The sequence below is a fragment of the Boleophthalmus pectinirostris genome, unplaced genomic scaffold, assembly GCF_026225935.1.
Source record: "Boleophthalmus pectinirostris isolate CB_2022bp ecotype Guang Dong unplaced genomic scaffold, ASM2622593v1 HiC_scaffold_5, whole genome shotgun sequence".
Lineage (NCBI taxonomy): Eukaryota > Metazoa > Chordata > Actinopteri > Gobiiformes > Gobiidae > Boleophthalmus > Boleophthalmus pectinirostris.
In genome coordinates, this window is record NW_026571404.1 from 36,321,137 (window position 1) to 36,344,242 (window position 23,106).

Below are 23,106 nucleotides of genomic sequence, written 5' to 3' on the forward strand. Positions count from 1 at the left end.
TTGCTGTGCCTGCTTGGAAAAAGAACTCAAGACTTTTCATCCCAAAAATTGGACCACATATTATCACTGGGTTTTTTTAATAGCCTAAACATATTGTTATAATGAACAGGAAGACATGTAAAAGTGCTTTGATGTAGACAGTTGGTATGCTCACGGTTAGTCCATGAGTAATTAAGTATGAAATAATTATGAGTAACTATTTACAGCACAGGCAAATTAAGTGCAAGTGCTAATTAAGTAGTTACTAAGCATGAATCATTATTAATTAAGCCTTTGTTCATGCTTTATTAAGGCTAAATAAGGTGTAGTTATTATAAAGTGTTACCAACAAAAGATGTAAGGGAACAGAAAATACGTAAATACAAATTTGATTTGACAACCCTAAAATGTAAATACACACATGCAGCAAACACTGCACTGTACCACACCACAGAGCGTATATATGAGTGGACAAAAAGGAAGTTTGCGTGTCGTTCTTCCGGCTCCTTCTGACCCTGACTCCAATTGACTTATATTGAAATATTGTCGCTACTCTCTCTATAACTGCTGCTGTGAGCCCCATCATTTTGGTTTTAAAATGTTCATATTAACCCACGACACATGATTTTTTGGTATTTTGTCCATCAAAAAAATCCTTTTCATAACATAGAATCTGGCTCCAAATTTGCTCATGTAATCGTTAACATCGTGAGTTTCATTTGAGCGGCGCTGAAGACTACGGGTGACGTCACACTCACCCCCCACGGCCATTCTTTTATTTACTTATTGTTCTTTTGTTGTTGTTGTTTTGTCTTTTTTTTTAGTATGTGTGTGTCTATTATGTAGGTCTATTTTGTTATTAATGTGTTGGATATCCATTCCCTCAAAATTACAAAATTATAAAAAAAAAAAAAAAAAGAACCTATCTGGACGACTCTCAGATTAAAGGTTCTATATTACGCAAATATGCAAAAATTCTTATGTGCTCTAAGTATAATATTGTTACTTCATCAAAAACAAAAACTGAATTTGTGTTTTGATTCAGATTTTGTTTCATTCACACAAGTTTGAGTAACACTGGTTCATTAGTCTGTTTATATCTAGAAAAGCTAAAAATGCTCTGTTCCACCTTGTGACGTCATGAAGCTGTCAAATTAACAGCTACCAAATGATTCTAGTAAAGGTGTATGGAGTTTAAAAAGTCAGTTGAGTACACACAAGAGCCCAGTGTGTTCTGTCTGAAGAATTTCACTTAAATCTGCAGGGTTTGTGCGTTAAAATGTGTAAATGAAACAAAACTCCAGGTCTGTTTGTGATGAGGAAACATTAGAACATAGATCAGAAAATAGCGTCATATGGGACCTTTAAACAGACATTTGAAGTGGTCCTAAACAAAGATAAATATCAGGTTTGTTTTGACACAGTGCGGATTATAATCTATGGAATGAACTCTAAATATTAATAGTGGAACAGCAGGATTTTCACCACGGCGTGTCCTTGATTTGGCCTCCACAGAGTAAACAGGCGCCCACACGGTGTCTCTGCCTGGACTGGTGGAGGTTGCTAGGTGGATGTCTGCAGCAGACAGAGGGTGGAGAACTGAGACGCTAACTCTGCTAATCACCACTTGTCACAACTCAGGGTTAGGTTTCAAAAGCTGCGTGTAGCTGCATCAATCTCCCTGATCCCCGGCTCACCTCGCCTCATGCTGCTGCTGCCTGTCTGTCTGAGGGAGGGAGTCCTGGAGCCTCTCAAACACATGCACAGCCATTTAGAACGGGCCCTTACGAAGTGTTACGAAACAATAGAAAACTGATTGCCAAACATTGGCAATGCCAGGAAGCTCTGTGCAGGGCTCTCTGCAGGATATAAAACAACACACTACGACTTCACAAGCCTGATGTGATGTGCAGTAGAGTCATTAGCTTGTTGATTGTGTTGTTAAGGTTAAGATACACTTTATTGTCCATGAATTTGACCTGTGCATGTTTTGGGTTGATGGAGGAAAGTGCAGGAAACCCACCCAGACACAGGGAGAACATGCAAACTCTGCACAGAAAGGCCTGGGTGACATGATGATCAAATCCATAACCTTCTTGCTGTGAGGCGAGTGCTCAGCCACACAGTCGCTGCGGTGCTGTGTGACGGTGCTCTGAAGGAGGAGTGACTCCTTCAGAGAGCAGGGAGAAGGGAAGGGCAGACTCAGAGCGTCAACATGAAACTAAAAGTAACTACACATTCTAATATGTTTTTTCTGTGGAAAAAGCAATTTCAAAACAAGGAAAGGTATCAGGGTCATCCAAATCTAGAATGTGTTATCATTTAATAGAAGTGTAATAGTGTAAAGCAGTAGAGTTCAGTTCTCCTGTGAGCTGCAGACAGACGCCTGCACTGAGGCTTAGAGCTTTTGCATGCTGCAGTCCTGTAACATAACAGAATATTTTCTATAGATTCACCATTTCATATCTTCTAGGTCTTAGATTGTGTACTTGTACTTGTACTTCTCTCAGGATTTGCTTGGTTGCAACATTTCTGTTTGTTTTGATCAGTTTCTATAGAAATCAAATTGTTAGTGGCACACGACTGTTTGTTTTAATCACTTTGTTCTTTCCATAAATGTTGTATTAGAAACCAGACTCATGTTGTCCAAACACATAATAAATAATAAATGAGTCTTAAGCCAGTGTATCACACTTGAGTCAAAGTGAAGTGTGTGATGCTTCTTGTGTGGTCAGCAGAGCCAGCTCCCCACTGGCACAACGGTCCCCACATGTCACAAGTCCATGATGAATTATCCCCATCCTGTAACAAATCCCTGCATCAGAGTCTGCCACAAACACACACAATGAGTTTCCATATCTTCAGGGGGACATTACCTGAACACTGTCAGTCTAATGGGAAATTTATGAGCCCACTAATTTGTAACTGCAGGACAAATATTCCCGAGTGTAAGAGTGTGTGGGAGTCGGCTCGGCTCAGGTAAAGAACTGTTGCTTCACTTCAGAAAACGGGGATCAGTTTTACTCATGATTAATTATTCTAGATTTAAATCATGTTTCAAAGCAAAATGTGTTTGAGATTAGAGGAGGAAAACACAAAAGTGCATTGTCATTTAAACCTATGATGTGTCGCAGCTCATCTGTCATCTGCTCTACAGTTAAGACCTTGGCTCCGCACATGGACACGCCTCACACTCTTTCCTCCAAGTTTGTCCTTGACACAGTATTTTGTAGTTCAGTGTAGACAATAGACAAAAAACAGAGGCCTGACTGTGATACAAAATGTGAAACATTGAGATGAGAAATCCAATAGAGAAAAGCACTGACGTCTCTCCCGTCACAAATACACAAAAATGAAGGTACCAGAAAAACTCCGCTCCTTTTGGAAAAAGGTCCTTTGTTAAAGTCAGATATTTCTTTGTTGTTTTTTGTATCTGTGTTTGTGCTCCCAAACGGAAAATGCTTTCCAAAACAGAATGCATTTCTGCAAAAATAGGCCGTCCACTGTTGCTTTAATTGTTTGTTTGTATTTGGTTCATATGGACGCTTTGCCCAAACCACAATGCTGCTCTGTGATTGGTCCCCATCTCAGCGGCTGAAATCAGGCCGGGTGGATTCTTGTGAGTTTGTGAACTCACAAATATCATGAGAATTTTTCTTTTGACACAAGGTGGAAACATGTCATAAACCCTTTATCAGAAAAGAAACAGATCACCCACAATAAAAGGGTTTTCCTTTTCTGCCTGTTTCTGCCTTTAGTTCAGTCTGTGGCCTTAAACACAAATATCATACATAAAACATTTACACTGGAGCTCAGTATAATGTCCCGTTATCCTCCCATTCACTTTACATTGAAAAATATAATAAAAATTTTTTTGTCAGTGAAAAATAAATATTCCTATGGAACTCTGCAGCATGTCTTTTCCCCCAGTTTTTCTTTTTGTTATTCTACAAAACTCAGATGAGATAATAATTGCCCTCACTTCTAGTCCAAAACCATTTCTACAAGGTCAGAATGTTACACGAGCATCTTCTTACAGTTTACCATTTTGACATTAACAGTCTAAAGTTTAGTCTCAACTTAAAAAACAAGTTCATACTTCAGTCCCGTCTTACTTTCATTAAGGGATCAGCCATCTTAATGAGACTGTCCCTGTTTGACTAAAGGACCAAATATGTGCAGAGGTCTCCACAACACATGCAAAGAAACATGTCTGTGTGTGTGTGTGAGACAGAGGGGAGCGGCAGGGGGCAGTGTGTGTGGTTGTGTGTGTGTGGATGGGTGTGTGTGTGTGTGTGTATGGTTGGTGGGGGGGCTCCCTGCAGTTCATTGTTAGCCTGAGTGACAGTTGGAGAGAGCCACAGTCACACTCACACACGGGCCCACACTGTTCTCTCCATACAGACTGCACTATTACAGAGCCGCTGTCCGTCAATCACTCTCCGGGTTCAACATTCTTCAGCCTTTTCTGGGTCAAACATCTAGATCCTCCAGTGATGCTTATATATTTTTTTCACAGAGATATCAATTTGGACTCTTGTGAGCTTGGTGCACTTCAAAAAAACACAAATAAACAACAACAACTAACTAAACTTTTAATTTGATACGATCATCGATGATACATTTTGTGCCTTCATTAACATTATTATTAGTTTGCACGAACATAAACGAAAACCGAAAAATTCTTACATTTTTTCATTCTCATTCTGGTTTATTTTGTACAATCATAAACAATAAACTTTTGTGCCAACGTTAACATTAATTATTAGTTTGTACAACCATAAATGGAATAAAAAAAAGAAAAAAAATCCTTACATTCTTCATTCTCATTTTGCTTATTTTGATACCATCATAAACGATAAACTTCTGTGCTTTCTTTATCATTATTATTAGTTTACAGTACAATACAAAAAAAGAAAAAAAAAAAAAAGAAACTGAGTTAAAATTATACGTATTCATAGTTTGCATAGTATGTTCCATATTTTTTGGATTATAAGGTGCATTAAGTGAAACAAAACAGTCACATAAGTCAAACATTCAGCTCATTCATAATAACTCTCACCGTTGTTCAGTTGTAACACATAAAATACGAAACAATACATTCACTTTTTCAGTTCATTCTTCTTCCTCAAATCCATCACGTTCTTCATCTTCAGTGTCTGAGTCGGGTGATTTCGGCATCAAGTCCGGATCCCTCTCATCATTATCCGAGTCAGTCTGTGCTGTTACTTTGCTGTTCATTGATGATTCGGGCCGTCGTAAAAGCTAGGACGACACTTGAAACTGAACTCTTAACCCAGGCGTCCACGATCCATCGGCAGATCGTGGCGTAATTCGCCCAGCGTTGCCTCCTTGTCATGGTGAATGTGGATTATGAATGTGAGGCTCCTGACTATGGCAATGTAATGCTTCGACAATCCATCAAGTGGTGCGGCTTCATAGTTTACCAAAGTCGTACTAAAACATTTTAGGAATTTTGAGCGCCATGTACCACATAAAATCTGTTCGAGGTCAGTAAGCATAATCAGAATTAATACATAAAACGCACCAAATTATAAGGCGTACTGTCCATTTTTGAGAAAATTAAAAGATTTCAAGTGCTGCTTATAGTCTGAATTAAATAAATGTTTGTAAAGTTTTGTCGTCAATGTGCATAAGTAACCACATAATTTTTTGAATTTTTTAATCTATGTCATGAACAGAGGTGGGTTAATATAAGGTTTTATTCTTCCCACTCCTTTTCGAGAAATGTACTTTTCTGTTGTTTATAATGTAGATGTATTGTTTCTCTCTTGTCACAAACTTGAAATAAAAATGAATCAAATCATATCAAAATTATTAGTCTGTCTACATCTCGAAATCTCTAAATGCTCCATTCCACCTCTTGATGTCATGTAGTAGTGTTAGTTTTCAAATTTGCAAAATTTTAGGGGGCAGAAGTGCTACTTGGATGTACAGAGATTGTGCAAAATTGTCCTTTATGTGCTCTTCTGTATTAGCCTGATTCATCAGCTGGTTTCTCTTCGTGGAAACCGTCTGACCTCGCATTAGGATTGGTTCTCTCGGTGGTAGACGGGTACCTTTTTTATATAACCAATCGCTGCTATTTGCTCATGACAGATGTAATGCACCAAATCCCGAAGGAAGAAGGTCAATAACGTCTTTACCCTTGACAAAATTCACCAAACTTTCTCTTTGTTCCGGCGTTAAATCCTCGATCTCGGGAATCGTTGCCAACACTGAATGTCCGTCTTCGTCTACATCCATCTCGACACTTTGTTTACTGTTGTGCTGTACCACAAAAGGGACCCAGACAGACGAGACGAGTTTGACGTCATGGCTTCACAGCTCACAGCTGATTGGCCAGTGCACGGTCTACAACTTCTGGGGTTCTTGCAAACCATCTAGTGTATTCTGATTCCTGACCTAGTCACTGGAGAGAAATTAAATTGAGTGGAGACACTCCAGTCTGGCTACTTCAGTGTAGGGACGAGTCTCAAACACAAAAATTGAAAAACCAAGGTACTCAAAAAATACAAAATAATGAAAAGCCTATAATACCACTTGGCAGATATAGTTAAAATCATGCCAACATGTTTCATCCCTTTGGCCTTCATCAGGGCAAACTGATGCTCTGATGTACTTTTTGAGTGTCTCAGCTTTTTCAGTTTAGTTGAAAAATGAACTGCCCCTTTAATCTTTTATTTCAGTAGAGATGGGAAATTCCAGGACTGAAATGATCCAAATGATCCTAGTGAAGGTGTATGGAGTTTAAAAACACAGTGGAGCACTAACTGTATTACCACATGACATCACGAGGTGGAACATAGTGATTTTTCTTTGAGAGAAGAACTCAAAAGCCTAAATGTGCAGGGTTTGGGTGTTAAACGTGTGTGAATGAAACAAAACACAACTCCAGCTTTAATCTACTGTATGTAACCTGCCCCTCACTTCATTATGCAACAAATCCTGGTTTCTTTTCTTCTTTTTTCTTCATCAGACCTTTTTACATTCATTTTTACATATTCTATTCCAGTCCAAATGACACATGCACGGATGCACAGTTGCAAACCCAGCCCAGCGTCCTGTCTGCGTAGCTCAATGCTAAACAAATTAGCAGGTCGTAGTCATATTTCTCATTCGGAGGGGCACGGTTTGTCCCAGAGCGCTCCATAAATCATCCGCCATGACAGCCCAGCCCGCGATGAAAACTTTCTGTCACTCCGTCCACTTGTGGTCTCCAAAAAAACCCCGGCCCCTTCTTTTTAACTTCTACCCTCTCCCTCTTTCTTCTTTCGCTGTCTTCTCCGCTTTCTCCGCTCCGTCCGTCCTCCTGGGTTTTCCTGTTGTTTTCTCAAGCTCCGCCGGCCCCCTCCTCCTCCCCCTCCCCCTCCTCCTCATCCTCCCATCACAAGAAAAGAAATGAGAGACAGACAGAAGCTCGGGGGGCAGGTTGGAATGCATTGAAAGCGCGTATGATTGAGCTCGTCAGAGAATCTTTGTTGGCGGTGTCAGGATCGGCATGTGTCGGCGAAAAGGCGACAGTTAAAGGTGCATTGTGTAACTTCTGGTGGAGGGTCCGTCAAATGCTTTTCTCCATGGAGACGTTGTTGCTTTGCTGGAATGTTTCACAGTATGGCATTAAACCTTTCTATCTTTTTTTGTTGTTGTTTTTTCATTACCAGTGTGTCTGTTTTAAAAGATTTTTATCGTTTTTAATATTATAATTGTTTTGGCATGCATACCGGGTCGGGATGGGCATGATTAGTCGATTAATCGCTAATTGATCATTAAGAATTTGGTCGATCACGTTCATTTTTAACCGACGAACTGAATGTATGTTGCTGTGTGTAGCGTAACGACATGAGGCTGCGTCTGATACAAACACTGGACTTGCAGTGTCACAGTCCCACGTTTGGGCTCTGACTCCTTGGAGATCACTATATCGCTCAGTGAGTGTGTAAAGCACATTATTGGGAATTGGGAATGTGCAATTAAAACTGCACATAGGCTTAGGGAAAGTGCAATTATTACTGTAATACAAGAATGCAAGGGCTTTTAAGAATAATTTAAAGGTCCTGTTGGTGCATCACTCGTGGTCAGACTTGGTCTCATATTTATTCTGTTCTATGGTGTTTGTTTATGTGGTGCTTTGTGTTGTGTTGTCCTGTTTTTTGATAAAGCATGTTACCCCCTGTCCCAAGACAAATTTCTCCCATGGAAGACAATAAAGGATTATCTTATCTTATCTTATCTTATCTCATTAGTGTCCCGGGTATGATCGGGTTTTTTGAGTATCCTGGTTTCGTCATGGTGCATGTAAACGCAGTATCCCCGTTACTTTAACATAAAATTGAGTCACATGCATCAGAGACAAACACATTTCAGTCTTTTCATCACAAGTGTAGTCAAAGTAAATAAAGTGACAACATAAATAAAGTGAGTGAAATGATGTTAAATAAAGAGCTGCGCTAAACCTGCATACGTCTGATCTCTGAAACATGAACCATCTCCAACACGACACACACACACAGAACACACTCATCTTCATCATCAGCAGCCCTCTGTCACAGAGAGAACACTCATATTCCACTAAGTCATGTCTTTAGTCCGACAGAAGCTGAATCACATCAGAGCACAGGGAAAGAGCTGCTTTTTCAGAGCTTATAGTTTATGTAAATGAGACATGTGGTTTAAAGTTTCTGTAAAACGTAAACGAATGTGTCAAAGCTGCATTAAACTCATTATACTTTCTGATGTGGCTCTAGAGTGGTTAGGGTTTATATGTTGTAAAGTTGAGTTTATTTATGCAGATTAGTAATAGTACTAATAATGATGATTTTAATATAAAAAGTTCATGATTAATCAAAAGTCAATCGTTAATTCTCCTGATGAACGATTAAGAAAATTTTACTGTCCATGTTTTAATGACTGTCCATCCCTAATACTGGGCTCTGTTGTAAAGACAGCTAGACTCTCAACTGGTCTCCCTGTTTAAATAAAGGTTAATAAAGAAATACATCTTCATGAAGACCAAACCAGACCAAGTTACAGGTCAGATCTGTGGAGAGGCGACCCCGCTCACAGTCAGAATGCCTGTTTTTCTAAGTATTTTCAAGCTATAAAATCACCTGTAACTGAATAAATATAAAGTAGAGCTGTTTAATGTCATACTATGGAACATTCCAGACAGAGCAGTTACGTATCCATAGGAACAAGCAGGTGATAAACCCTTAAGCAGAAAGTAACTAAGTGCACCTTTAACCTTGGCTATAGAAGTCTCCGAAGTTGCATCTCTGCTTGTTTTTCTTTCTTCTACCTGAACTAAAACGTGCCCCTGACGCTGGGCTGTTGAGTGAGTTTCATGACCCAAACAGACCTGCTCCAATCCCCCCTCCGAAGATCTGAGCGCGAGAGGAGAGCTTTCAAAGAGGTGGTTCTGTGGTCTGTCAGCACCGGGGCTGTGCAGACCTCTTCATCTCAGCCTAATGTAGATGCAAGCTGTCCTGGAAGGCTCATTCAGACGTTTAAAAATGCTCCTCAATAACGTGTACAGTTGGTTTTGGTATTATACGTGCATGGGTTTTATTGCTTGGCTCTTTTGCAGATGAAAATCACTTTTGTTTTGAATCTATCCTTACATTTCAAATCATGACAGGAGACAGATGCATTTGTATTGGTAGCCACAAATTTCTAGCTCACAAATCTTATTCTTCATAAATGTACAAATATACAATAGCTCCAAACGCTGTCAAACTGGGAGGCATTGTCTCTGTGGATGTCAGTGAATACAATTCTACAAATCAGACAAAGTGTTTGGCTTTTTCAACCAAAATTTTATATATAAAACTGTTTCTCAATAGACGTTTTTCTGTGCTAATCCTAGAATCAGTCTGAGTGAACAAGTGAATGATGAATTACTTATGTTTTATTCTTGACCATAATGTATATTCAGTGTCACTAATGCGTCATCGTTGTTCTCCTTTAAGTTTTCATCTTTCTTCCCTTGATAGTTGTGGATAAATTCTTCATGTTAGAATGTTTATTCTTTGTGGACCTTTTTGGACAAAGATTTGGCAATGGGGCAGATTTATGAAGCTGCTGGAAAACACACAAATCATTTCCATTGATATTTTGTCACAGAAAAGCATTAACTGGAAGTGACGTTTACCTTACATCGCGGCACTTCTGGCCTTTGTAAAAAAGGTCTGTTGTCTGCACTGTTCTTGAAAACAAGACTAAACTGCCTTTCCATCAGATTTGCTCTGCTTTCCAATGAATGCAGATGTATTGGCTAAATTTTTTTTTAGCTCTGGATTCAGTTGAGAGTTAGACAGATGAACATCACCCAAGTATGCATGTTTTATTTTAGTCCAATTCCAGTCTTTGACCCAAATTTTTAAAATCTCATCTGGAACAAATGCTACAGCCCCAACGGAGGACGGTCTTCCTGCAACGGCTGAGGAAAAGCTCCAGCGCAGATGATGGGGCAGTTCTACACGACCATCACTGAGTTCATCGTCACTTTCATCACGGTGTGGTACTGCGGGTCACAAGGTAGACACAAACTTCAGCAAAGTATTGTGGGCCTGCTGGAAAGGTGACCATCTCTAGGACCTGTGCATCTGCAGGACTCAAGGGGAGCAGGTTTTTATCACATTATGACCCTTCTCAGCCTGGACAAGGACTATATGAGCCCCTTCCCTTTGGGCAGGAGGCTACAGAACCTCTCGCCAAAAGAACAGTCTCTTCTTCTCTGCTGTTGGACTTAAAAACTCTGTAACACCTGTCACTGTATAACACCTCTGCCCTACAAAAGACTTTAACTAGCCAGAGTGTGAAACTGAGAAAAATGACTTCAAAGTTTCAGGTTTTAAAAAAAAATATATAATTACAGTTTTGGATGTTACAGTTGTCATAGCCCTTTATTTTCTCGTTAAAACAATCAAAAATGCTCACGGTTTATTCACGTGATAAAGGAGGTTTCAAATCCCCCCAAAATGACATGAACTCACTTTTGACCAAACATGTTACTGTCACCTCATCCATCTTACTTTAATTGTTATTAATCTCCTTGCTCTGACAGTTTTGCACAGTTGTTTCATTGTTTTATGTTACCTCATAACGCCGAAACAAGCTCATATTTTATTCTCTGACATTAGCAATAAAACCTGCTCTGATCTGAACAAACTAAACTTTCTCTTTGCTTGTCAGTGTCAAACCCAGTCCAGAGTCATGCACATATCTAACCTGGCCACGCTGAGCTGATGTGAAGCAGGTGGGCTGGACTCCAGGGTCAGAAACCTCATCCGGGCTTGGGGGCAGATAACAGGGGTATCGGCGTAGTGTCCCGGGGCAGGGGGCAGCTTTGGGGGTATCGCAGCCTGTGTTTGGGGGCTCAGAGTGACGGCAGAGGGCAGGGGGCGGTGCTGAGCGGGCGCTGCGGTGTCCGACAGTAGCGCATAAAGAGGTCAGGGTTCTTTCCTCTGCGGTGACCTCTGACCCCGCAGGCCTGAGAGGAAACGGGCCCGTCAGCAGTGTTGTTGTTGCTGTGTAGTTATGGATTTACAGAAGGAGAAAGGAGGGATCACCTTCAGTGGCTTCATCCAGTTTGAGACGACTGCAGTGATACTATTGATCTATCCGCTGAACTCACAGTGTAAATGTCAGGAGAATGATTTTAATGTGTATTTTTGTGCAGAAAACAAGATTTGGTCATATGAACAATAACGATATGGGCACAGGTTCCCACTCTTTTTCAGTAACAAAATTTCAAAACTTTTCCGTGACTTTTTCATGACATAAAGTGAATTTTCCATGATTTTACAGCACCTATATGTGTAGAATTTTTAGGGCTAAATATGAAATATAAATTTTTTAGGGTTTTTAGATTTTTTTTTTTTAATGCATTTATTTTGGGCAAGTAAAGATTTACATTTATATACAATGGAACATATGACATAAGTGAAATCGTAATAGAAATGAAAATAACAGCAACTACTAACTATTATTATTGCTATTTTGCCCAAAAATCCTTTCCACTCACCTTATGATTTGGAATTACTGTATTATCCGGACTATTGAGCAAACCTGAATATAAGTCGCAGGTGTCCACATCTTCAAGAACGTTTTCAAGTTCAGGTCATCTGCTTTTATTGCCTCTGAAAGTTTTTGTTGTCTTTTTGCATTGAGTCAGTTCGTCACGCTGCCATCGCTAAAATCTCACCATCGATTCAGTGATGCTGAGTTCACGTGCAGCAGCTCTGTTTTCTTCTTCAATTTAACTTAAAAGCTGCATCACCTGCATTTCTTCGTGTGTTTTCCATGAGGAGGGTGTGTGTATGAAGCACAAAATAACTGTTCAAAACAAAAAACAAACTAGAATCTTCCTCAGCGCATCACCTCCGTCTCTCCACGTGTTCTACTGCGCATGTCTCCTGCAGAAAGAGTCTCTGTCATGACTGTATCATGTCAGTGTCTTGTAGGAATTCAGTAGATTTCAGACTCTCTTGGGGCGGGGCTAGTTGTGTCGATCAGGTATGAGTGGATGTCTGGCTACTGAAGTTTCTTCTCGTCATATACACATACAGGTCATTAAGGCTACGTTCAGACTGCAGCCTGAAGTGACCCAAATCCGATTTTTTGGCCCCTACGTGACCTGTTTCTGATCTTTTAATTTTCAAATGCGACCCAGGCCACTTGGATATGTGCTCCTAAGACCGATACATATCTGATCTTTTGACATGTGACTTCAGTCTGAACGGCCAAAGCGCATTCATCCACCTACACGTTATCAACAAGACACAAACGTCACTATTCTGCAATGAAGTAGGTGAAAATTGTTAATGAACTCCGTGTCACTGAAGTGAAGCACATCACCACTCACCACTCTTGGCTCCGTCTCCACATCCACATGTTCCTTTTAACGGACGTCACTGCCACTGTCCCACAAAACACCACGGCCAAAAACATTGTCCTTCTCCTTCTCAATCTCCTCCTTAAAACAAGGAAGTTGTTCATGTTCTGGCTCCAGTACGAGAGGAACTTTAAAATCTCCAGGTGCTCAATTCTCGCGTCCATGTTTGGACAACTTCCGTAAACACAGAGCACGCTCACTGAGGTTTACGTCATCGTGTCTCCAGTGCACATGCGGGACACTTTCGGGCCATTTACTGTTCACACTGGAGTTCACATACAAGTCACATTTAGTTGGAAATGTGAAGTGAACAACCTCGCAAAAACATTGGATTTCACCAAAAAATCTTAATTGAGCGTTAAGCCCTGCAGTTTGAACGTAGCCTAAGATGTCTCCCCCTCACTAATGCTCATTTAGCATCATAGCTTATTTTATCACATGGCGATAAAATGTTTTAGTGTGTTGACAATATCGTGAGCTAGTGTAGTAACTTCATATGAACCCTAGATCCATGTGTAACCTGCACAGACAGCGGTGTTATCTGCACTCAGACTGCGTGTATCCGCTGTGTGCCCAAACCATAGGGCGTATATATGAATGGACAATGTGCCAAACAAAGAATCTGGCCATATATTCGCCACATCTTTTTATTAACCACAGGGTTCGAAGTGTGAGAAAAAAGTAGCGGCTTATAGTCCTGAAATTACGGTATAGTTTTTTAACATTCAAAATCCTGTCAGTGCATTTATTGTCGTCTCTTTTAAACAAAAGGCACAGATGATCAGAAATAATAATAATAATAATAGTCTAATGAGAACTTGTTGCATGAAAGAGATACTAAAATACCATGACTTTTCCAAAACTTTCATTGAATTTACACAATTCCATGACCGTGGGAACACTGTGTGTGACAGTGGCGTAATTGGTATTTGTCCAGTGATCCATGGTTCGAATCGCACTCCCACAGGTGAATGCTGTTTTTGTGTCCTTAGGCAAGACACTTCACCCAGCCTCCAGTGTCCGCATACACTGGTGTATGAATGTGATCAAAAAATGTGACCATTTAACAGTTTAATCTCAAATCGCAGATGAAGAATTTTAGGAACATAATATACTGGTGTCTTTAAATAGCACCGTGGAACTTTCTGAAGACGCCATGTCACCTGCACGATTTTACGACAGTAGAAAGTGAGAGGGATAGAAATGAAATGAAATGAAAATTAAATGAAAGAAAAGCCTCCTTAAATTTTAGTCTGTTTGTTTGGCTAAAAATCCTAGATTAAGCAACGTTTTGAGACACATTTTGGTGACATTTTCTTCTTTCTTCTTATAGTTTAAAAGTCTTTGTGTAGAGCAGGTCTCCTACAGAACATACCTGTGATGTGATTTCAGACTTTTAGTTTTTTACTTAAAACAGCTGAAGTTGTGCCTCTGAACTGCATGTGTTTTAGCATAATAATATTACTGTTCCAACTCATGTGATTGCAGCTAATGTGTTTTTTAAAGCGCTGTGACAGATGATCCATCAGTGGCTCTTTAATCCCATTAGAGGCTGTGAGGAGCAGCCGCACTGACTGGGCCCAAACACAGGCTTTAATGGAGCCTGGGCTCCACACACCTCACAGTCCCCTGGGGGCCTGTGGAGTCACTGCAGGGGCCCTCAGGGGACATTAAAAACTCCCTAATCCTGACAGTTTACAGAGTTGTCCCTAACACTGAGTCAATAGTCATTTATGGGCAGAGTAAGTTTCTAGACTGTTGTTCTCAGTATTTTCTCTCATATAAATTTTTAATATTATTTGTTTTATCAATGTAAATAAAAAATAAAATAACAAATACTCCCTTGCCCTCCACCAGCCCTGAAGAAGCTATCTGATTGAAAGCAAAATGTTGGCTTCAAAAGGTACGTAGGTCCAGTTTTGGTTTAACTCGTTTATAATATCTTATTCCTGAATGTCTTAAAATCTGCATTAATTACATCCTCCTTGGACTCAAAGTCAGTTCTTTGGATTCTGTAAAGTCATAGAACTTCTTGTCAAACAGAGACTGCAGTGTGACCTGGAGCCTTCTCCACATCTGAGTTATGGTCTGGAGACTCTGGATTCACTCTGGATGTGTTGTCATCAGAATAAACATCATAAGATAAGTGAGGAATCACTCTGGACCAGAGCAAAATGAGTTGTTTTTATATTTTTAAAAGGGCCATATTACACTATTTTCTGATCTTTGTTCTAATGTGGTTTCCTCATCAAACAGGCCTTGAGTTGTGTTTTGTTTCACACATGTTTAACACACAAACCCTGCACATTTAAACTGAGTTCTTCTCTCAAACAGAAAACACTCTGTCTCACCTTGTGATGTCATGTGATAATACAAGAAGTGCTTCACTGGGTTTTAAAACACCATACACCTTCACTAGAATCATTTGGATCATTTCAACCCTGTGATTTCCATTCTCTACTGAACAAAAGGTAAACGGAGCTGGTAACTTTAAAACTACTGCTTCATGACATCACAAGGTGGAACAGAGCATTTGAGCTTTGGAGATGCTTTTGCAGATGTAGACAGATTAATAATAAATATCAAGATTATTCAAACATGTGTGAATGAAACAAAACACAACTCTAGGTCTGTTTTTGAAGAGATAACAGCTTATAGATGCACTGTGTAACTTTATGGTTGGGGTCTGTCACCTGCCATGGATGTCATTGCTAAGCCTGGAATATTCAACATTTGCCATGTTTACATGAGAGCTTTAATTCAGATTAAAAATAATTTAATTCTGAATAAAATGTATGTATTTAAAAAGACCATCTAAACACTTAATTACTAATGGAAATGATTATTCAGAATGAAACTTAATTCCGATTTAAGTGGGTGGTTTATTCCGATTTTAAAGCCAAATTAATTTACTCCTCGATCATGTAAAAGTTTATTCTTCTTAAAAAGAATGTCGGTGGTTCAGTACATGCTTGTTGTGTCGCCCTTCTGACGCGATCCGGACGATCCGACTCCACCAGTCCTGGCTTCGTACTTTCATCCACGTCTCTTTGGATTTGTGAGCGGGATGTGGGAGTGGGCTGAGGTAAAGCAGCCTCACACTCAGTTTGTCTTCTTCCTCCTTCTCCGACACTCTTCCCTTCTCCTCCTCAGCTGACAGACGTAAAGCGTGATGAGAGAATTCTCCAGCTGCTGCACAATTATCATCGGAACCACGGTGGGAAAAGTTTGGATCATGTTTGTGTCCGCCAAATCCACGACAAACCGAAATGACAAAAAGCCGGTAGCAGCTGAAGTGTGTTTTCTTCTGGTTGATGTAAAGAGACGTTGAGCCAATTAAATGAAGACAATTGAACGTGTTTTCCATGTAAACCTCAATTCAGAATTATTATTTCTATGTAAACTCAAAAAAGAACATTTTAATTCCAAACTATTTAATTCAGAACTGTTAATTTGAGATTAAAAAACATCATGTAAACATTCTGGTCTGTTTTAGTCTCCATGAAGATAAAAAGGTTCCAGACAAAGCAATAACTCCAAAAATCTCCACTCCAATTTAGTGTAATATAAGACTTCATAAGCTTTACATATTCAGAGTCTAAAGCCCCTGGAGCCTGACAGTGAGCAGGACGAGGTGTTTGACAGAAACCGATGGGAGTCTCATTGTGTGTGAGTAATTGAATTTGATGGACACACTTGAGTAACCCTCCATCCATCACCTGGGACCGACCCGCTCCAGACCAACAGCTCCCAAAATCTTTCTCATTAAACAGGCCTTTATTCCGCCGGCCAAACTTCCTTCCTCTTCCCTCCATTCTCCCTCGACTGGCGGGGGACACACGCAATTAGCATGAGGGGCCCGGGCAGCTCCCCAGGCCCCTGCCCCTTTGTCCCGGCCGGTCCCTGGAGCTCTCCTCATCAGTTTGTGTCAGTCTGAGGCGGGCCGGTGCTTAGTCGTACCTGACACCGGCACACAGCCAGCCCAAATATCCGATTAAAGTATTGATAACGCATTAGTCAATTTAATCTACTTCGCTCGAGAGTAAAGAGGTCCTGCTCTACGGAGTTACTCAGAGGCGGCCTTGTTGTTGTCACGGTTTGTGGAATAATTATTTAAAGGTGCGTCGTGTGACTTTTCTAGTGGATGATCCGTCAAATGTTTTTCTACATCCAGATGTTATTGCTTTTCTGGAATTCTTCAAATACTGTTCTGAATTTTCCAATATTCATGAAGATCAAACCAGACCAGACAAGTTACAGGTCACATCTGTGGAGAGGCGACCCCACTCACAGTCAGAATGTCTGTTTTTCTAAATATTTTTGAGCTATAAAACCACCTGTAATTGAATAAATGTAAAGTACAACTGTGGAACATTCCAGACAAAGCAGGTGATGGACCCCCTACCACAAAGTTACATAGTGCACCATGAAAAATAAAAAATCTAAACAGTAAAAGCACATGTTATCCTATGTTTGCTTTGTTTTTCTTTCTTTAAAAAAAAAAAATAAAAAATTCAATTAAGAACAAAAAACAATAAAATGGGAAAACAATGTGCTTATTTGAAATAATTTTAAACTTAGACAAACTTTATTGATCCACAAGGGAAATTATTTTGGACACAGTAGCTCACACATCACAATATAATGTAATAATAAAGTAATATAATCACAAATCACAATATAATATAATAACAAAGAATGGTAATAATACATTCTAAATAATTCTAAATGAGTAGCAAAAAAGATAGCAAGAGACAGGTGTCAAAATAAACTTTAAATTAAATATTGGAAATAGAAATCAAAATCACAAAATGGAATAATGAAAGACAAACGGTTTTTCCATTTTATTGTTTTTCATTCGTAACAATGAATGATACACGGACTTAAGTTAAAGGTCTGGTACACTGTTTTTCCATGTATTTAAGCACATTATGTCTTGCCCCAGTTGTAAAATATTGTAAGTCGCCTGTGTACTGTCTGATTGTGTATTGTCCTATAATAATAGTACAGCATTATTAACCTTGTATAACTCTACAATTGTACCATATCTGATGTACTGTGTGGAAATTTGGGGTTCAACATGTAAAACTTACCTACAACCTTTATTTATTTCACAAAAAAGGGCCTTGAGAATTATCACCAACAGTCATTGTAGAGAACCATCCAACCCAAGATTTGCTCAACTTAAAGTGTTGAAAATGCAGGATATTGTTGACTTAAGTCTCCTCAAAGTCATGTATAAAGCAAAGTGCAGAGTGTTACCTGTAAATATTCAAAGAGTGTTTGAGATGAGAACAAACCACTACAATTTAAAAGGAACCTACATGTTTAACAAACCCAGATTCCGAACCAAGGTCATGGAGCGAAGCGTCGCTGTGAAAGGAGTTCATTTATGGAATAGTCTTGACAAAGAAATAAAAGAATCAAGTACAATGATAACATTTAAAAAAACATATAAATCAAATACAGTGTGTATGTATGAAAAAGAAAACTAAGTTGTTGTGTATAATAGTGAAGATTTCTGTTTGCAGTTGATCAGTAATTGTGCCTGAACTGATTTGAAATGTTTAGTGACCATTGGTGTTTATGTTTTGTCTTGAAAAAGGAAAGGGGGGCAGAGAACATAAGATTTTTCTTCTTTCTGCTCCTTTTCATTCATTTCTTGTGTGTCTGATGTTGTGACACTGTCAATGTCTTTTTATGCTTTATGAATGAAATAAATAAATACATATACAAATAATCAGGAAGTGCACATTTTCAGGGTAATTGTTTGCTTTGCGGTCGTACCAAAACTCTGCATGGGTAAACTCATCATGGTGAATAATTAGGATGCTCAGAATGTATAAGGTAAGAGAGGAATAACTTCATAAACCACTATCCACCTTATTCCAGCTTGCTCCACTTTTGTCTCTAAACAAGATCTAGGAATTGTCCAACTCCAGGGCCACATACAGCCCTTTGTTTGACTCTGACCACCCCTTTAAGCTCATTTGGAATTACAAAATAAACATATTTTATAATTTGACCTCATTGCATGGACTAAAGCTGCATTACTTTTATTTTAGAAGTGTTTTTTATGACATTTTTTTGTAAGGCAGCCTCACTTTTTCACACAAACTCTTCCCAATCTGAGCAGCTATTCAAAACAATGCTATTTACTGCTTTTTTTTTTTTTTTTTTTTTTTTTTTAATAAAGAAATACAATTAATATTATGCAGAATTGAGTTAAACATTTTAGCCCTCCACAATATTTTCTGTTTCTCATGTGGCCTCATGGAAAAAAATAATTACCCACCCTTGCTCTAAATGCTAAACTGCACTTTTTTGTGGTGGTATTTCTGGTTAAACAGGAATTAGAGAAACGTTTTGCGTCTTAAGTATGACATAAAGTAGGTTAATTTGTGTAAAATATTCAATTTTCATGTGCATCAACAAGTCACACTGCACTCTCTGCATTCTCTGGGGGGCTTTAAAACGGCTTTACTGTCTGCAGCCACATACAAAATAATACAACCTGAATGATATTGGCGACACTTCTTGAATAAGGTGGATTCTGCTTTTCACTTTTTTAGAGAGTAAAAATCAGGTACAACAGCTTTACAGCAGCTCTATTCTGCAAACTTGACTTTTCAGAGTGTTTTACCATGTTATATTTGTTTCTCCTCACCATTTACGCTCTCGAAGTTGTATTTGGAGTGATTTGTGCATATCTGATCAATCTTTAATCGCTTATTTTCAAGACGTCATTCTATAAGCAGAATAAAATACCACAGACAGAAAAAGTTTGACATATTTAACCCAAACTTGAACAGACTGGAGTCCAAACAGACTAATACCGCTGACAGACAGGTTAAGCTGACACAGCAGACATAACAACAGGGAGGCGCAGCTCTGACTCATCTGCACAATCCTAATGGGCGCGTGTGTCCTCGTCTAATAATGTCAATAACAGAGAGTCTGAGGAGACGAGCATTCCTCCTGGACATGATGCTTCTGCAAAACACCAACAAGAATGTGAGGTGACGCGTCTGACTCTGGAACTGACATTAGACTTAAGCCGGGCAGACACTGTGAGATTTTTGGCCCTTTTTGAGCCGATTTTTCACTCGTGTTTTTGGAATCATGCTGAGTTTTGGCTTAATCATGTGTGGTACTTCGTGTAGTAAACATGGAGTAACGAGAACCAATTAATACCTCATGACCAGCACCCAATCGGCAATCGTAGGTCACAAGAATATCACAACTGTTTGAATCCAGTCGCCTCTCGTGAGGGTTTCACACTGTTGAAGTTGTTCCAGAGCTGTGAACTTAAACCCTGCGATTTGGTCATATAGTTTAAGCTGGAGCTGAGTGAAATCATCAAAAATATTGCACAGTGTACGTCCGGTATTTGGCTATGTTCAGACTGCAGGGCTTTGGATTTTTTTTTTTTGTGAGGTCATTCACATTTCAGATTTAAATGCGAGTTGTAGGTGATCTCCATTGTCTCCAACTTTAAATGCCCCAAAAGTTTCCCGCATGAGCATTGGAAGACACGACCACGTCACACACAGTGAGGGCGCTCAGTGTTTACGGTAGTCGCCTAAACTCTGGACTTGTCTCCCAAAATACGGTCAAGTTCTTGGACACGTTACATGTCCACGGCTTTTTCATTTGTTTTAGTCTTTATCCTCCTTGTATTTGACTCACAGGCTCTTTATTTTTCGTTGACATTGGAGCCAGGTCCGACTGTAGCCGCTCGGACATTTCTTTAGCAAACATTTCAAAAACCGTCAGATTCCGATAAGATGCCTCCAATTTGTCCTGAATACAGCGATCCCCCGAAAATATTAATGAACTCATTAAACTTGCTTTCCCTCCATTGACGAGACTCAGAGCGTGACGTGTAGGTGGATGAATGTGACCTGACCGTTCAGACTGAAGTCACATGTCAAAAGATCGGATATGTATCGGTTTTAGGAGCACATGTCCAAGTGAACTGGGTCACATTTGAAAAAATCTGATCTGTGTCGTTCATACTGTCATTAAAAGATCAAATACAGGAGCATAGGGGCCAAAAAAATCAGATGTGGGTCACCTCAGGCTGCAGAATGAACGTAGCCTTAGACTGAACCACAAGGGAAATGATTTGGGCACAGTAACTCACACATCACAATATAATAAAATAACAAGGAGTAAATATATATAAAAATGGTAATAAAACTTCTAAATAAGTAGCAATAAGGCATAATTATATCAATGTTCATGAACAAGTAAAGTAAAAAACATACACAAATACACAGTTATATACCAGAGATTGTAAGGAAAACAATGCAAAGATGATATGATGATTGACAGGACATAGGCTTATGTATGTATGTATTATCTGTTACATAAAGGTGAGTTGTTGTACAGTTGTAGGGAGTATTATCTGTTACATAAAGGTGAGTTGTTGTACAGTTGTAGGGAGTATTATCTGTTACATCAGGGGTGGGCAAACTTTTTAGCTCGCGGGCCACATATGGTCCTAAAATTTGCCTGAAGGGCCGGACAGAACACAGGACATGACATGTTAGGAGCTCGGCTGCATTATATTCGTATTTACGCTTATGTAGGAAGCGCACTACAACATTTCCGCGAAAGATTCAACACACATTAAAGATTATCAGAAGTGCTCCACTGCATACCACAGGCGAAGGTGAATTGAGAGCGATCAGGTTTTAATGAGAAACAGAGCCCACGCCGCAAAATCACAGGCATGCGCACCTACACATGCAATAAAACTAGACTCTTAATGCATTAAAATTTACAACATAACGTCCATATGATTTTTGTCTTTGATTTTTATTAACTTAAACAGGAAGCAGTGCAGCCTTATATCTTGAACACCACTACTTCACTCATGGTCCGAATGACTCCTGTAAGAACACTTTCCCATAAAGCATTGCAGCCAACATAATACGCCGCACCTCAATGTATATATAGTGCGCCATCTACTGGGAAACGCCAGAAATGCATGAAAAATAAAACATCAACAAGGTTTATTAATGTAATTTATTCCAGTTTGGCGGGCCAGATTAAAGGGTTTAAAGGGCCGCATACGGCCCCCGGGCCGTAGTTTGCCCACCCCTGTGTTACATAAAGGTGAGTTGTTGTACAGTTGTAGGCAGTATATAAGTCTGAGAAAATCGAAGACAAATGAGAAATTGTCCCACTTTTCTTCATCTCCATGTCATTGTAGCATTCCATTATGTTCAGCTAATCAACAATTACAACAATACCTCAGTTTTCATCATTTCCCCACTGACGCACAACTCCGCATAGGGTACATGTGATTAGAAGAGATGAGGCACCAAATTCCAGATGATTCCAAACTGCGCATACGTATACAGTCTTTATTTTACCGCTGATCACATTTACTTCAGCGGGTTTGATCACAGTCGGTCTTCGAGCCCACTGTCGGGAACTACACCGGAAGTTGTCATCGCACCAAACGTCTTCCTGGTTTGTGACTTGAACGTGAATAGATTCTATATTAGCTTTGTTTAATAAATTCTGACTTGCGTGTACAGCCGTCAGATTGAAAAGAGGCTTCAAGTTTATACTTTTTTTCGGCATTATCGTAGACCGTACAAAATCCAATGAAGCTCCAGGTCCAGTCAAATGAAGCTCAATGAGGTAGGCAATTGTATGGGCAAATTTGGAGCCGAGTTCCATATTAGAAATGAGAATTGATTTATGGACAAATAGAGAAATAAAAACACCAGGATCACATAGAGCGGGTTAATACGAACATTTGAAGACCAAAACGAGGAGCCTGATCGCTGCAGTTACAGAGAAAGGGGTGACATTTTTTGTATGCAAAGTGAACTGTGAACTCCCGACATTTCTAGTGTAACTGACTCGCCAGCGCACGGGGACTATGTGGTTTAAGCAGCGGTTCTTAGAGGCTTTTTCTAACTGTAGCTTCCTCGCAGTTCGTACTAAGTTTGTTGCGATGGCGGACGAGAATCCACGACCAGTTTGCCACAAATGAAAGTCGGTTATAGAAGTCGCTGAAAGAAGAAGAGAAGGGGAAAAGGAGCGAAGACAAACTGAGGTGATTCTTGGAGATTCCTTCCAGTGTTTGCGCGAATGAAGCAGACGAAGGGTCTAAAAACTGACATGTCGGTCGCTAAATGATTTCTAGACAGGTCACAGCAATTCTGAACACGCACTGGCTGTAAACAAGC